The sequence below is a fragment of the Physeter macrocephalus genome, chromosome 7 (assembly GCF_002837175.3).
Source record: "Physeter macrocephalus isolate SW-GA chromosome 7, ASM283717v5, whole genome shotgun sequence".
Classification (NCBI taxonomy): Eukaryota; Metazoa; Chordata; class Mammalia; order Artiodactyla; family Physeteridae; genus Physeter; species Physeter macrocephalus.
Window position 1 is genome coordinate 153,981,558 of NC_041220.1, and position 15,936 is coordinate 153,997,493.

At 44.2% G+C, this 15,936-nt stretch overlaps 1 protein-coding gene across 5 annotated transcripts in view; it reads right to left on the reverse strand.

Annotated features, from left to right (window-relative positions):
• The window catches only part of MID1 (midline 1), a 670,305-nt gene that overhangs the window by 202,718 nt on the left and 451,651 nt on the right, over nucleotides 1-15,936 (reverse strand). The window contains exon 1 of one of the 5 annotated variants that reach the window (XM_024115453.3): nucleotides 3,866-4,054. The exons of the other annotated variants lie outside the window; for them this stretch is intronic. The gene's annotated coding sequence lies outside the window, so the exon portion shown is untranslated. Of the gene's footprint in view, nucleotides 1-3,865; nucleotides 4,055-15,936 lie in introns of those variants that run through there. 5 annotated transcript variants of the gene reach the window in all.

Here is a 15,936-nt window from a genome sequence, read left to right on the forward strand (position 1 = left end):
CTGATTCACTTTGTTGTACAGCAGAAACACTATATTGGAAAGCAATTATACTCCAATAAAGATATAAAAAAATAAAACAAGAGCAAACCAAAAAAACTTAAAACCCTACAATGTCTGGTGAAATGTCCGGTTAGTTTCAGTATCTTTCTAGTTGGTGTCCTAAAAGCTGCCTAATCTCAGTGTTGGGACAAATGAGAACAGAAATGCCTTTTACACTTTTACACGCTTGACTTTCAAATGAAGGAAAACATAAAACATACTTGGAACACCATATGCTGGTTACAGAATAAGAAAAGGGAAGCTGTAAGAGAGTTCCCTTTTAATCCCTAGATTCACTGTTGATTCTGAGCCTGTACAAGTAGCCTGTCTTTCTGTGTGGGCAGTATTCATCTCAGACTTGTACCTAATTTGCTGTGTATCTCTATACTTCAACTTTCCCTGCCTTCACCTCACCAGTTGTTCAATGAGGATCAAAATGCCACCTCATTCTCTCCTGGGGATGTGGCAGAGAATAAATAGATCATGTTCATAAAGGACTTTCTAATCCTCAAAGGCAAGATTAATACAAAGTCATTCATTATTAAACCAGATGTCCTTGGGCATTTTAATTCCAATCTGAAGAATGCAAAACGGGCGAAATCAAACTGAGTCACAGCTTCCTCGTAACATTAACATCCTAGCCTTGCAAGAATTTAGCAGCTGCTTAAAGCGTCGGCTAACCGCCTTATTCTTTCCTTTCACGCTATAAGGCGACTGCAAGGATGTTTCAGTCCATCAGAAATAGAGTACCCTCTTCTCTTGCAGTGTTTTTTAAAATCATCAGGATACTAACAACACAAACTATATCTGGTAGGCAATTCTGTCTGAAGAACCTGATTTTTTTTTTCCGGCGTGAGAAAGAATTACTTGTTCTTATTTGTAGGGACAATGGGTGGCGTGCTATTTGAGGATATTTGCAGTTGTGGGAATGCCACAGGCAAACCTGTTGTTTTTGGCTGGGCTGCTAGAACAGGTGGCCATGCCTTTCCTTTTGCCTGGGAACACAGCAAATTGCTTCTCAAGGAAATTTCAGAAGTTTCCCATTTATGATCAGAGGGCAGAGGAAGGTTGGCACACGCTTTAAAATTACTTCCTGATAAAGGCAAATAGGGTTCACCCTTTTCTGTTGGCCTAACTCAGCGTGACCTTAGCAACACTCAAAGAATACTATCCCCTCTGCACCATTCTTTTGCCGCCAACCTAGCAGAAGGCAAAACCCCTCTGAACCTCATCGCCAGTCAGGCAGCTTTCTAATTCTGCTGGCCATTTCTGGCTACCTGCTGTGGCTAGTCAGGGGCGGGGGTCTCTCGGCTGCCACGCCATTGTTCAGCATCGGTGCAGCCCTAGGGACGGATCACTCCTCAGCGAAGAGATTGGATTTCACTGCTGAGCTGATGACACATGGACCTGTTTGATAGTTAACCCTGCAAATCCAGCTGGGGCTGCCGGGCTGAGATGACAAATTGGCTGGTGGGTGCAATTCACCCCACCTGGACGCAAGGTTTCCCCAAAAGAAACTCAAATCAAGTTAGGATTAATCCAAGTCAATAACTCCACCATCTCCTTCCCCTCCACATTCTTGTTCTGGCTGTTGCGGAACAACGTGTCAGATTCCTGAAACGCTGGACTGCCCAGATTCTTTGGATGGGCCATGACTCTTCCCCCCCTCCTTTTTTTCCCCGCCTCCCATCCCACCCCTAGCCCACCCTCTTTTCAAGGGCTGCACAGGCCAAAAACTTATTGGACATACAGAGTTGTGGGATGAAAAGCTGCTAGGACTTCCCTGGTGGCGCAGGGGTTAAGAATCCGCCTGCCCATGCAGGGGACACGGGTTCGAGCCCTGGTCCGGGAAGATCCCACAAGCCGCGGAGCCCGTGCGCCACAACTACGGAGCCTGCGCTCTAGAGCCCGCGAGCCACAACTACTGAGCCCACGTGCCACAACTACTGAAGCCCACGCGCCTAGAGCCTATGCTCCGCAACAAGAGAAGCCACCGCAGTGAGAAGGCCGTGCACGGCAACGAAGAGTAGCTCCCGCTCGCTGCAACTAGAGAAAGCCCGCACGCAGCAACGAAGACCCAACACAGCCAAATATAAATAAGTAAATAAATAAATTTATACTAAAAAAAAGAAAAGCCGCCCATTCATTAAATGACTAAGGAGTTACTCCATGCGTACCCTTAAAACTTCACTACCGGGCTGGATTCCAATTCACAAGAATGCCAGAAGGAACCAGGCATGGGAAAAATCATGCCAAGCCCGGGACAGCACGCCTCTGGCATCAGGCACAGGGAGTGCCTCCATTCCAGAGGAATCGTGTGGGAACGGAGATTCTGAAAAGTGAGCTCAGACACCACCCGAGAGGACAGGTGGCTCCGCACTGGATCAAATGACTTCTTTGTTCCAGCCAGGGACCTTTGTCAAAAATGTTTTGCGTTCCTCTTTTTCCTTCTGCTAAATCCTTTCCATTTAGGCTTCTCGCTTCTTTTCCCCATCCCATCGGATTGCTCGTAAAAAGAACGGGGTCAGACCATGAGTTTGCGGAACTTGAAACTGATCAGCGGCCCAGTCTCCAGCAAGGCAAGAGCAATTCACTGGAAACACACACACACACACACAGCCCTTGCCGGTCTAAGCGTGCTTTTCTGCGCTCACTGCCACTTGCCAAGCACACTTGCTTAGCGAGCAGGTGAGGGGGCAGGAAGGCAGAGGGTCTTTTCAAAACCTGAGCGTATGGTGAGGGCTCTGCTTCACCTCCCCAGGCTGCAGGAAACGGACAGAAAGTTCTAACCCCCTTGCCCCAGCCCCTAAACGGAAAGTTTGCTTCCTATGCAAATCACTTCCCCCAAATCGCACAGGGAGGCCAGCACCCAACCCACTTAGAAGAAGAAAGTGCGGAGCTTGTCTGGTGGTAACACGGATGTTAACTTTTCCCACCCACATTTACTAAGGGCTGGTAAGGGCACTATCGCTCCTCTTGGAATTCTCTGCCCTTGCCAGCCTACTAGCATGTTTTTCCAGTCTTTCAGCCCTTTATATGAGTACTGATCTTGATACTGAAATATTGACATAAGATTCTTCTGTAACTTTGGCTGAGTTATAAATCACACCCTTTTCTTGGCTTGGTACACTCACTTTTTTCTTTTCTTACTGGCAAAGCTAAAAACCTCGGCCTGGGCTGATAAGGAATTTTATCACCATGCCCCGCGGCCCCAGAAGAAGCTGCCGGCTTAGAAGTCTTTTCAAAGACTCATGGAAGTCATCCCCGAGCCGTTTCTCAGCTCACTACTTTCAGGGCTGTCTTCTCGCGTCCAGAAACAGTAACAGTTTCAAAACTGCTAGAACATAAAAACAAATCTGCATTTTTCTGGAAGGACCATCTGTGCTCATTTCGGGCTGGTTCCGCCTTCTCAGCCATAAACACAGTAAGGGCTCAGGATGGAAAGCCAAAATGAGATATGAGGCCCCGTGTAATTCTTTTTCAGGATATTCAGCTGTCTTTATTCTCACCCAAAGCACAGGAGAGGCTCAGAGCTCGAGATAGATCCTGAACAATAACTTCCAGCCGCTGCAAACTGGAATTGATTTACATATTCTAAGAACCGCTCTTAAGCCCTTTACAATGACTGCCTGACATCAGCAATTCCCAGGGCGAGAGGTGGGGGGAACCTCAGGAAATCTTCTTGGGTTCCTTTAGGAAAATGCAGCCCCGTCTTTCCGCCAAACGCAAGGACTCGGCCAGGCATCCGCTCATCCGGAGTCACATCCCAGGGGTCCCAAGCGGCGCCCTCCCTCTCCACCCGCCCGTGCAGCCCCCCGGAGCTCACCTGCCTCATGTTTAGACTTCCATCACCCATCCGGCAGGGAGCGAGCCGCCTCGAAGCCCACGCAGCGGTCTTCCAGGGGGAAACACCAAACCCAACAGAAGCCCGCAAGACAAAAGCAACTCAGCGAGATCCCCCGGCAGCTGAGAGCACGTTTTCTTCCTCTTTTTCTTTGATCTGTTGCTACACGCACTCTGCCCAAGACAACGTCAAGTTTCTCAAGCTTTGCTTCCTAGCCTATGAAAAGTCGGGCGCAGGGAAGCGAGGACCGCCTGGCTCTTATTTCAAATCGGGTCTCAGAGACGTCGTAGGTGGCTGGCTGGGGCCCCGGAGGAGTCTCGCCAATCAGGAGGAGGGGGTGGGCCCTGGGAGCCGGAGGGGCTGTCTCCGCGAGGATTCGAGAGCTTTCAGGATTTCAAGGACTGGAAGCAGCTGTAAACAGCCTCCGAGCTGAGCTCCCGAAGTAAGAGATGCGTTCTATTCTTATCGCACAGCTCTGGGTCTGCTCAAAGCGTAACTAGCTTAAGGCCTGGCCTTTTAAGAGCTCCCTAAAAGCACGCAAGCATTAGGAAGGGGCGTGATTTCAGTCAGAAAAGTGCACACTCAGGGATCAGACGGATTTTGAAAAGGGTATCTTGCACCAAACACTGGGGAGGAAACCAAATTGTTACTCAGAACACCTGAACTGAAACCAGCACTCAGGGGAGGAGGGTGTCACCCACCTCATTTCCATATAGATGAACTGTACAGCCATCTAAGAAACACAAATCTTAATGGGAACGTGCACACAAATCTGCTGAAACACGGCAAATGAACAAGAATCTTTATCTAGTGACGGCCCGAGGCACAATTTTAAATAAAATTGGTATTAGAAAAACAGGCACTGATGTTTGGTTAAGAAGAAACAAATTTTAAAGAAGTGTGTCTACCTCTCACTAAGGTTCACCTTACCTACAAGGTTGATCTGGTGAACTTATTAAAAGGGACGAACTGGACATCCTCTCAGCTGGATGGGAGGAGAGCTAGCTGGCTTCTTAGCAAACTTAAACCCACACTTCAAAAGCATTTCCAGGGCTTCCCTGGTGGCGCAGTGGTTAGGAATCCGCCTGCCAATGCAGGGGACACGGGTTCGAGCCCTGGTCCGGGAAGATCCCACAAGCCGCGGAGCCACTAAGCCCCCGAGCCACAACTACTGAGGCTGCGCTCTAGAGCCCGTGAGCCACAACTACTAAAGCCCGCCCGCCTAGAGCCCGTGCTCTGCAACAAGCGAAGCCACCGCAATGAGAAGCCCGCGCACCGCAACGAAGGGTAACCCCCACTCGCTGCAACTAGAGAAAACCCGCACGCAGCAGCGAAGACCCAATGCAGCCAAAATGAAAAAAAAAAAAAAAAAAGGATTTCTTAAAACCTAACCGCACAACTTAACCACAGAGGTCATCAAAAGACACCATGAAGAGCTGCAACTAGAGAAAACCCGCACGCAGCAACGAAGACCCAACGCAGCCCCCCCAAAAAATAAATAAATAAATAAATAAAAAGCATTTCCAAAGTTTGCTTTCTTAGTTTCCTATAAACAGTAACTCTTTTCAACTCTTAACCAATATGATCTCAGTGGGAACCTGCCTTTTGGATGGCAAAAAAGTGCAAGCCGAGCAAAGACTACTTTGTGTAGCACCAGTGATATAGTTTTTTCCCAAAGAAGTGGCCAAAATTTTGTGAGAATAATTCAAGAAAGAAAAAATTTTGGTATCAGAGAGGGGAAAAAAACCCGACTTAGCAAATAATGAACGGGCAGCTTCAGGTGGGTCAACTGTATGGCTTCAATAGATGTCAGCTGTGCCCAGTGCTGTGAAAACTTGGCAGCCCGGTATGTGGACCTGGAGGCCTGTGACCCCGTTCCAGCCGCCCCCACCCCGCTACCTTAGCAAATTAAGGGACCACCTAGTGACACAAGCTGACTTCAGTCCTCCTCTTGTATTTACTACAGAGCCCTTGAATATGACCTGGACCAGGGTTTCTCAACCTCAGCACTACTGACATTTGGGGTGAGATCATTCTCTGTGGTGGGCACCGTGCTGTGCACTGTGGGGTGTTTAGCAGCGTCCCTGGCCTCAGCCCACCAGATGCCAGGAGCCCTTCCACAGTCATGACAATCCATAATGTCTCCAGACATCACCCAGGGCAAAATCATACCCAATTGAGAACCACTGATATACCCACCTTTGAAATACTGGTTCTCAAACTTAACTATGCAAAGAAACCTCTGAGGACATTCTGAAAAATACCAATCCCTGGGCCTCTTACTCTAAGGGAATCTGATCAGTAGGTCTGAGGAGGAGCCTGGGAATCTGCATTTTATCCAAGTGCCAAAGGACGCTGATTCACTTCAAGAAATACTGTACCTATTCCTGCCCTAGGTATGCCCTCAGCCCCAGGACACAGGAAACTAGCCAGGGCTGCTGCCATTAAATATCACTGGAGTTAAATCCCAAGGCATATCTATTTATCACCTTCAACAGAAGCTTCTCACGATTGCATTTGCCTTCAGCTGTCATCACCTCCAAGGCAAATATGAGCCGGGATTTCCTCCTGCAATCTCTGTGCCCTGTCAAAGTTTCATCCATCTTTCTTCTCCTTTGGCCCGTTCGCACCCCATCCTACAAGGTCAAAATGTCACCACTCTTTTGTGGCTTCCCCAAACGCCCCAAGACAAAGTAATCCCTTTTCTCCTCTCTACAGTTTATAGACACTGAGTGATGTGCTGGTAAATGTTTCACAACCAGCTCTCAAAAAAACCAAAAAAAACAAAAAAAGCCAAGATTTATTGTAGCCTTTGCCAATTTCCATAGTGTTAACAGCCCCTTGTTTCCCGCAGTAAGGACCCTAAACACAGAGGTGGGAAGAGCTGTGCTGAGCCAGGAGATGGTGAGCACCAGCTTGAGCAAACCGTGATACATCTCTGCTGTTTCACGTCTAAGTTGCACCGCAACCTTCTATTCTTCAATTTGTCTCTCTTAGCAAACTATAAAACTCTTGAGAGCAAGAATGGTATCCTATACATCTTTGTAACCCAACCACCTTCATCGTACCCACGCACCCACAGCACAGGAGGTAGTCAAGAAACGTGTGTGGAAAGAGAACGAAATGCTTCCCTGAGAAAGGGACACCAATGTGACTGCGGCCAATGCCATGTTATGGAAGGGAAAAGAATCTCTTGGGAAATTAAACTATAAAAGTTACATTTTTACCATAATTTAATATCTATTCTGTACTTATGACAGCAATAAGCATAATGCCATCTTTATCCTAACATTCCCACATCCAAGATCAGAGTGCAAGAGAAGAGACCAGCCTCCTAAAACAGAACCTTACCTTCATGGATGTATTTGTGAGACAGTCTATTTTCTACGTTTTCATATGAAGGCATCACACACTTCTGCATCTACGTAATAGACATCTTATCAGCTACAGATGACAAGATCTCTAGGAGGAATACATATATGATCATCTCTGGGAGGTGCATGAAAGGGCAGTCCCACTGGTAAGAGATACAGTGACGGATTGATGGTTCTCTCTCCCATCTTCTCATTATGCATAAGGACAGAAATGCCTACGGTGGGGTTATTAACAAACACTACTTATGAGTATCTAGTCCTATCTACTACATATGAGTACGAGCCAAGCATTTTGCCAGGCACTTTACAAATATGCACCAAAATACCAAAACATAGACGTCACCACTATTAGGCTAAGAATGAACACACAGGATCGTTGAGGCAAAGAACCCAAGGTCTGATAGTTATCAATTGCTGTACTAGGAATTAAACTTATGTGTTTGGGATGAGAATTACTCTGCTTTTTGTTGTAAAATATACTGTCTCCAGAAATGACTCCTAAAACTCTTAAGAAGGGGCTTCCCTGGTGGCACAGTGGTTAAGAATCCGCCTGCCAATGCAGGGGACACGGGTTCGAGCCCTGGTCTGGGAAGATCCCACATGCCGTGGAGCAACTAAGCCCGTGCGCCACAACTACTGAGCCTGCGCTCTAGAGCCCGCGAGCCACAACTACCGAAGCCTGTGTGCCTAGAGCCCATGCTCCGCAAAAAGACAAGCCACCGCAATAAGAAGCCTGCGCACGGCAACAAAAGAGTAGCCCCCGCTCGCCGCAACTAGAGAAAGCCCATGCACAGCAACGAAGACCCAACACAGCCAAAAATAAATAAATAAATAAATTTGTTTTTTAAAAAAACTCTTAAGAAAAGGGAACAATGTAAATAAATGAAGTCTACTTTTTCATTTACAAATAACCATAGTTTTTCAACATTTCTAATTCAATAAGTGGCCCTTTAGGGGTTGTCCATTAAGTGAGGATTAGATCCACTTATTGGAAACAGCGTAAGCAAGTAAACTGAAGCAAGTAAAGAAACGTGCTTAACCAAAGGTTCGGATGTTCTGTTCCCTGGTCTGTGATTAACAGCATTTGCAAATGTCAGCTGAAGGGATGTGGTAGTCTTGGCAAATCTTTCTTAAGACAGCAGCCGAGGTGATGATCCTGTGTAGTTAAGTGCAGGTTTGGTTATAAACAGACCTCCACAGCAAACATAACATGGGTTCCTGGGCCAGTGGTCTCGGACAGGCCTTACTGGACATGGATGGACCCTGGGATGACACCTGAGAGGACAATTAGCAGTACCTGTGCTACCTCTTTCACTGTCCTGTTAGGTCAAAGCATATGGGATTATGTGTACATAAAAAATGGTTGACTATTAGTAACTTCCTATAGTTTACTGAAATATGTATCAGGACACATCATCAAAAGTCAATGAAAACCAAGCTGAAGTTGCCTACTCAGCCACCTGGAAAATGCCTGCTGCAAGGGCACAGTCTTGAGGGGCTATGAAAAGACTTTTTATTCTCCCTCAAAGTTCCAGAAATCCAGTTGTTTTATGCTTATGGCAGCCATGGAAAATTTGAGGTGATTAGTGTAGGTGACTTAAGTGGACAAGGACATGAGTCCCTACTTAGGAAAAACAAAAAGAAAAGAAAGAAAATCCCACCTATAGTTCTTATAGGATGTCATAAAAAAGAAACAAGTTTCTACTCACTGAGTACAAGTACTCATTCAGTTAGTTTCTTTCAGTTGGTTAACCAAAGCAATGTGGCATACTACAAGCATGGGTTGCAAATACGATTAGTAGTCCATTTTTGATGTTAATGTGGCCACAAAACTGGCTGATAGATGTCAGGTAAACCAAATGACATCTCTAAGCCCAAGGTTTTTCAGGGGACAGTTGGGCAAATTAGGCACTGAATATTCGCGTCCCTCCCCAAATTCATATGTTGAAATCCTAACCCCCAATATGATGGTATTAGAAGGTGGTATCTTTGGGAGGTGATCAGGTCATGAGGGTGGAGCCCCCATGCATGGGATTAGTGCCCTTGTAAAAGAGACCCCAGAGAGCTCTCTTGCCCCTTCTGCTACCTGAGGACACAGAAAGAGGACAGCCATCTGCAGCAGGAAGTAGGCTTTCACCACACCCAGAATCTGTCAGAACCTTGATCTTGGAACCCTGGCCTCTAGAACTGTGAGAAATATATTTCTGTTGCTTATAAGCCACCCAGTCTATGGTACTTTGTTACAGCAGCCCAAATGGACTAAGACAAATGAAATCATATATGGGAAAGTTTTTTGCAACTATTGCTTACTGTATGAATTGCTTACTGGATGACAGACTCTGGAAAGAAGGGAAGAAATCTGTGGATACAGAAACAGAACAAATAGACACACCATGAGGAAACTTTTAGGAGAATATATCCTAAAGGGCAGACTTTCAGACAGGACAGGGCTGACTAGTCATCAGGGCTCAATTTTAAATAAATTGAGCTTGACATTTCATCACGTGAAAATTAAGGAGTTAAAACAATCATGTTATCTTAAATTTTAAATATAACTTACCATTTAATAATTCTATGCTTTTAGAGGTGAAATATTTTGACATTGTTTAGTTTTTGTTGATTAACTATGGCAATCCTTTGTTAATTTCCTCTTGATCTGATAAAGGTTTATGCATGAATTTAGCAATGGCTTTTGTGTAATCCCCCTACCGTCAAAAATTCTCTACACTCCCAATTGAACCTTCTGCTTCATGTCAACTTAATAATACCTTACTTCTCAAGAGTAATTCTTCAATTTCTGAATCATCTACTTTTTTTTACTATAATCTTACATTTAAATTTATAAGAGAAAAATTATTATAATAATTTATCTTTTACTTGTCTTATTAACCACTTTTCTAGATTCTGAGGTCATTGAGGCCTTTATCAGCCTGGGTTCTTTAAAGAATCAGAACCAATGGCATATTTAACATATATATTGAAATGCATTACAAGGACTTGACTTATGTGATTATGAGTACTGGTACCTCTGATATCCATAGGGCAGGTGGATGGGAGCTCATTCTATAGTTATCAGGCAAAATTTCTTCTTCCTCAGGGAAACCTCAGTTTTGCTCTTCAGCTGAATGGACGAACCCACCAACACTATCAAAGATGATCTCCTTTACGTAAAGTCAACCAATTATAGATGTTAACCACATCTACAGAATACCTTCACAGCAACACCTAGATTGGAGTTTGATTGAATAACTGTACTATAGTCTAGCCAAGGGACTGTTGTATGTCCCTTCTAATAAGTAGCACAGAGGATATGATCAATCAGTCAATAAAAAATGTTCACTGAATTGTTGTGAATAATAGTAATAATAATAATTTAAAAACCTCCACTAGTAGAAGGTTCTCTTCTTTCTAAATAATGAAACTTTGCTAATAGATTTATTATACACTTATCAACTGCAACACTAGAAGGTAGGAGCTATAAAGTTTTGAGATAAAAAATGATTTCTAACTGATAATTGTATACCAAGTCGAACGATTTATCAAATACCAGGATAAAATGCAATTATTTTCATACAAAGACTCAACATTTTTGCATCCCACGTATTCTTTCATTGGAATCCACTCAAAGATGTGTTTTAGCAAAAGGAGGGAATTAACCAAGAAAGATAAGACAATGGGACTCAGAAAACAGAGAAACCAACACAAAGACAATAAAGTCCAAGAGGATAGATGCAGCAGTCTTAGAAAGGCCCGAGGCTAAATTGTACCAGGAGGATGGAGGATTTCTGGAGGTAGGTCACCGGGGAACAAAATGATACTGATAGATCACATTTGAGAATGAACACATATACATAAATATAAGCAAAAGGTGAGGCCATTATTAACTCCAGGAAAAACAAAAGAATGCACAAAAAAGGAAGCATAGCATAGCACTCTACTGTGGCAGAGACTACGGGTGTTTATTTGGGGGCAGAAATGTGTTCAGCTGAAGAACATTTCCCAGCCTCCCTTGCAGGTATGGGTGGTCATGTGAAACTATTATGACCTATGGAATTTTAATAGAAGCTGCTGTGTAAGGCTTCTGGGAAAGCCCTTTAAAGGAGACACAGACTGTATGCCCTTTGCCCTTCCCAGACTTCCTCGCCAGGAATACAATTGCAATGCCTGATGTAGTGGGACAATTCTGTCGCCATGAGGATGCAATACATGGTAAACCTGGAAAACAGGAAAGGTAGAAGGATCTTAGCTTGCTGATGACATCTTGGAGTCTCCTAATGAGCCCTTAACTTCATGTTTTGTGAGAAAAATAAACTGCTAATTTGTTTGAGCTAATGTTTTGGAATTTGTGTTACTAGATGAACACAATTCCTAACCGAAATGATTATATTAAGAGGAAGTGGGCACATTATGGAAAATATGAAAGTACATACCAGAGGAAATTTTACAAGTTGAAAGTGATTACTCCTAGAATGGAGTGGGATGGGGTAGGAATAGCTCTTTTTCATTACATGTCTTTAGTATACCTGTACTTTGAACATGTATTACTTCGATAAAAATTAAACTAGGGGCTTCCCTGGTGGCGCAGTGGTTGAGAATCTACCTGCCAATGCAGGGGACACAGGTTCGAGCCCTGGTCCGGGAAGATCCCACATGCTGTGGAGCAACTAAGCCCGTGTGCCACAACTACTGAGCCTGCGCTCTAGAACCTGTGAGCCACAACTACTGAGCCCACGTGCCACAACTACTGAAGCCCGCGCACCTAGAGCCCATGCTCTGCAACAAGAGAAGCCACAGCAATGAGAAGCCCATGCACCGCAACAATGAGTGGCCCCAGCTCGCCTCAACTAGAGAAAGCCCGCATGCAGCAACGAAGACCCAAAGCAGCCAAAAATAAATAAAATAAATGTTAAAAATTAAACTAATTAAAAAGAAACAAAAAGATATTCACTGGTTATTAATTCAATTTCCTGTCCTCAAATTCACTTCCTGTAAACTAGCAATATTTTATGATTATCTAGCCCATAGTTGACCAAAGAGTCAGAGTGAAGCTTTGGAGAAGTTACGTGCCTGACGGCCCATTCTGAACCCCAAGTGCAATGTCACCACCTCATGCACATATGATCTGATTGGCATTTCTTCTCTCTCCCACCACAGATTTAACGTACTCAGAGTTTATGACTGATTTGCCATGTGTGGCAAGTAACACATATATGAGTCCTGATCCAAACTGTTTTCAACAAACCTTCTTCTAGATCTCCAGGAATGAAGATTCTACAAGCCAGATGTCTTAATAATTCAATAGACTTATCAAAAACCCCATTTCCTTCTTACTCCTAATTGGCATCATTCTTGATTTAAATCCTTTTTTGGGGGGGTCTTAAGTGTGGCTAGGAATAGCTGGTCACTGTTCTTCATATTATTACCATTTTACTCTTTATCCCTATTCTTTTATCACTCTGACTTTTCTTATATATGAAAATGATTTCTTACTTTTATCATATATGAAAAGGATTAGTCTGTCAAACCTTTAACATTTTAATGCCCGAAGCTGATTTTTACATTAGACTTAAAGATTAAAAAGAATTAACTTTTGTGAATCAGAGCTCAGTTTGTATATGTTAGAAACAAGCAAATCAGGCTGGTTCATTGATAATTACATGGACAGAAGGCGAACAGAAATTTTAATCAAAAGAAGCTTTGAACAGGACGTGAGCTCCTTGCTTGTAAAAAGACAATACTTTATCCTTTAGATTGGCACTTCTCAGATGCATAGAATGATCGCTGAAATTGCTGTATTTTTTGCTGATTGATGAAAACCCTCTCCCACTTCACATGTAATATCAATACTTGCTTTAAGATGGCTTTAAGATGGTAAAGATAAAAACTACTTAAGGATCATGGTTTACATGTCCCTTTCCTTTGCTAGACACAGATCAGGGGTATGTTTTACTCTTTTTTTTAAGAGCCAAGGAAATAATGTTTGTCCTTATTTCCTTATGACTAGACAGCTCATCATGAGCTTTTCCTCTGCTGGAAACCACTTATGAAACGTCACACGTACTGAGGTAGGCTTTCCTATACTAGTCCCCTGATGCAAGCTAAACATATTGAGTTGTGGTAAGGAAACAAAAGCAGACGGTGAACACTAGTGCCTTAGCTTTCTCCATATTTATTGAAGAGTTCTAAATGTCTGAGAAACTGCACTCAAACAAGGCTTCATTGTACTTCTCCTTTAACTTACTAATTTACAAACGGAAGGACTTATATTGCCTATTTTATAAACAGTGTCGCTATTTGAAATCATCTTAATGGGAGTGATTCAAATAACATCCCACAATGAACGAGATAACTATACTCTTATTCATAGCATTATCTATGTTGTATCAGAAAGACCTACTGAGGGGCTTCCCTGGTGGCGCTGTGGTGAAGAATCCGCTTGCAGATGCAAGGGACACGGGTTCGAGCCCTGGTCTGGGAAGATCCCACATGCCGCGGAGCCACTAAGCCCGTGCGCCACAACTCCTGAGCCTGCGCTCTAGAGCCCGTGAACCACAACTACTGAGCCTGTGCGCCACAACTACTGAAGCCCGCATGCCTAGAGCCCATGCTCCACAACAAGAGAAGCCACCGCAATGAGAGGCCCACGCACCACAACGAAGAGTGGCCCCAGCTTACCGTAACTAGAGAAAGCCCGCGCGCAGCAACGAAGACCCGGCGCAGCCAAAAATAAATAAAATAAAAATAAGTAAATTTTTAAAAAAAGACCTACTGATATTTCTCCTAAACTATATCTATGTGGGGAAAAGATCATTCTGTTACCATCATCTTTAGAAACTAACCAATTGGTGATATTTATCTTCGACTGGGCAAACTAATCTAGCCCAACGAAAGGAACTTAAAACAAGCTGATACACCACACACTAAGAGGTCTTAGTTAAACCTTAAACTAAAAAGTGGATACCTGCACTAGAGAGACATGCTATTTCATACAATAAAACCCACCAGGAGGTATTTATGCTGAGTAAAAAGGGAGGAAACGAAAGGATCCCATATCTATCAGGGTCCAGTGATGCATCAGGTCCTCTTGAAGATGCAGCCAGTTTATGGTTTGTATATGGGAAATTGGAACACATCTCTCTGACGCCAAAACCGGTGCTCTTTCCAACACGATGCTGCCACCTAGTCAAGATCCACCTCCCAAAGCATCACACTGTGCCTTCGAGATAAGCTAGGAGTTTCCCATCACATTTGAAAACAAACTGAAGCACTTTCATGATTTGTATTTACCTTGAATGGTTCTCTAAATTTAGACTGTGTTCATCTGATCATTTGAAGTTAGGGGGGAAAAATATATGTCTATTGACAGGCGATTCCTCATTGAGAAAAATGTCGCTGTTTGTGCCATGAAGGGCAGGATGTGGATTTTAGGGCTATTTCTTTAGGACTGTGAATGAGGTTTCCCTTCTCCATTCAAAACTCCCCAATGGATTTCCCGATGGAATACATTCCTGTGATTCATTTCCACAGTCAGGAATGCAGTCCATGAAGTGTTTTTGTTTTTGTTTTTTTCCCTCACTCAAAGCTAATTTGTACATTAATGCTTTAACCATTGATTTCATTAGCAACACATAGTATCTGTAGATCTCTGTGAATTGATTTTCATCACTCTCAGGGCATCCAAAGATCTCAAGTGTAAAGACAAGCGCCTCCTATAAGAAAAAGATAAAGCAGAAACTAACACACCATTGTAAAGCAATTATACGCCAATAAAGATGTTAAAAAAAAAAGAAAAAGAGGCTGAGGGCTTGCACGCATTAACCTTGTGCTAACAAAACATGCACTGGTACACCTTCCTTATGCTCGAACGGCCAATCACTCATCCAAGAAGTATTTACTGAGTGCCTACTATGTGCCAGGCGGTGTTCCAGGTGGTGGTGGGGCAGGCGGACAGGTGCACACAGGCTGAAGGCTGCCCTCATGAGCATGCCTGTCAGTGAAGGGAGACAGAGATCAGTCAACAAACAAATGTCAAGTGGGTCTGATGGTGATAGAGGTAAAGGGCAGGGAGTACCGGTGGGGTTGGTATTTTATAGGGTGATATTGAGCAAAGTTCTAAGGAAGTGAGAGACTTTCAGCCTTGACGATGGGTGGGGCAGAGGGCAAAGTCAAGGCAAGGAGCCTATGGTGGTTGCAGTGAGTAAGGGTGACAGCAGTGGGGGCTGGGGTCTCAGGAATGTGTCTGAATGTGTGTGTGTGTGTGTGTGTGTGTGTGTGTATGTGTGTTGGGGGGCAGTGTTTGTAGGTCATGTCGGGTCTAGCAGATCACGGGAAGTGTGTCTGAATGTGTGTGTGTGTGTGTGTGTGTGTGTGTGTGTGTGTGTGTGTTGGGGGGCAGTGTTTGTAGGTCAAGTCGGGTCTAGCAGATCACGGGAAGTGTGTCTGAATGTGTGTGTGTGTGTGTGTGTGTGTGTGTGTTGGGGGGCAGTGTTTGTAGGTCATGTCGGGTCTAGCAGATCACGGGAAGTGTGTCTGAATGTGTGTGGGGGGGGTTGGGGGGCAGTGTTTGTAGGTCATGTCGGGTCTAGCAGATCACAGGAAGAGCTGTGGGTTTCCCGTGGAGCAAGACGGGGAGGCGTGGAGGATTTGGAGCCGAGGAGTGACAATAGCCAGTTGACTTTT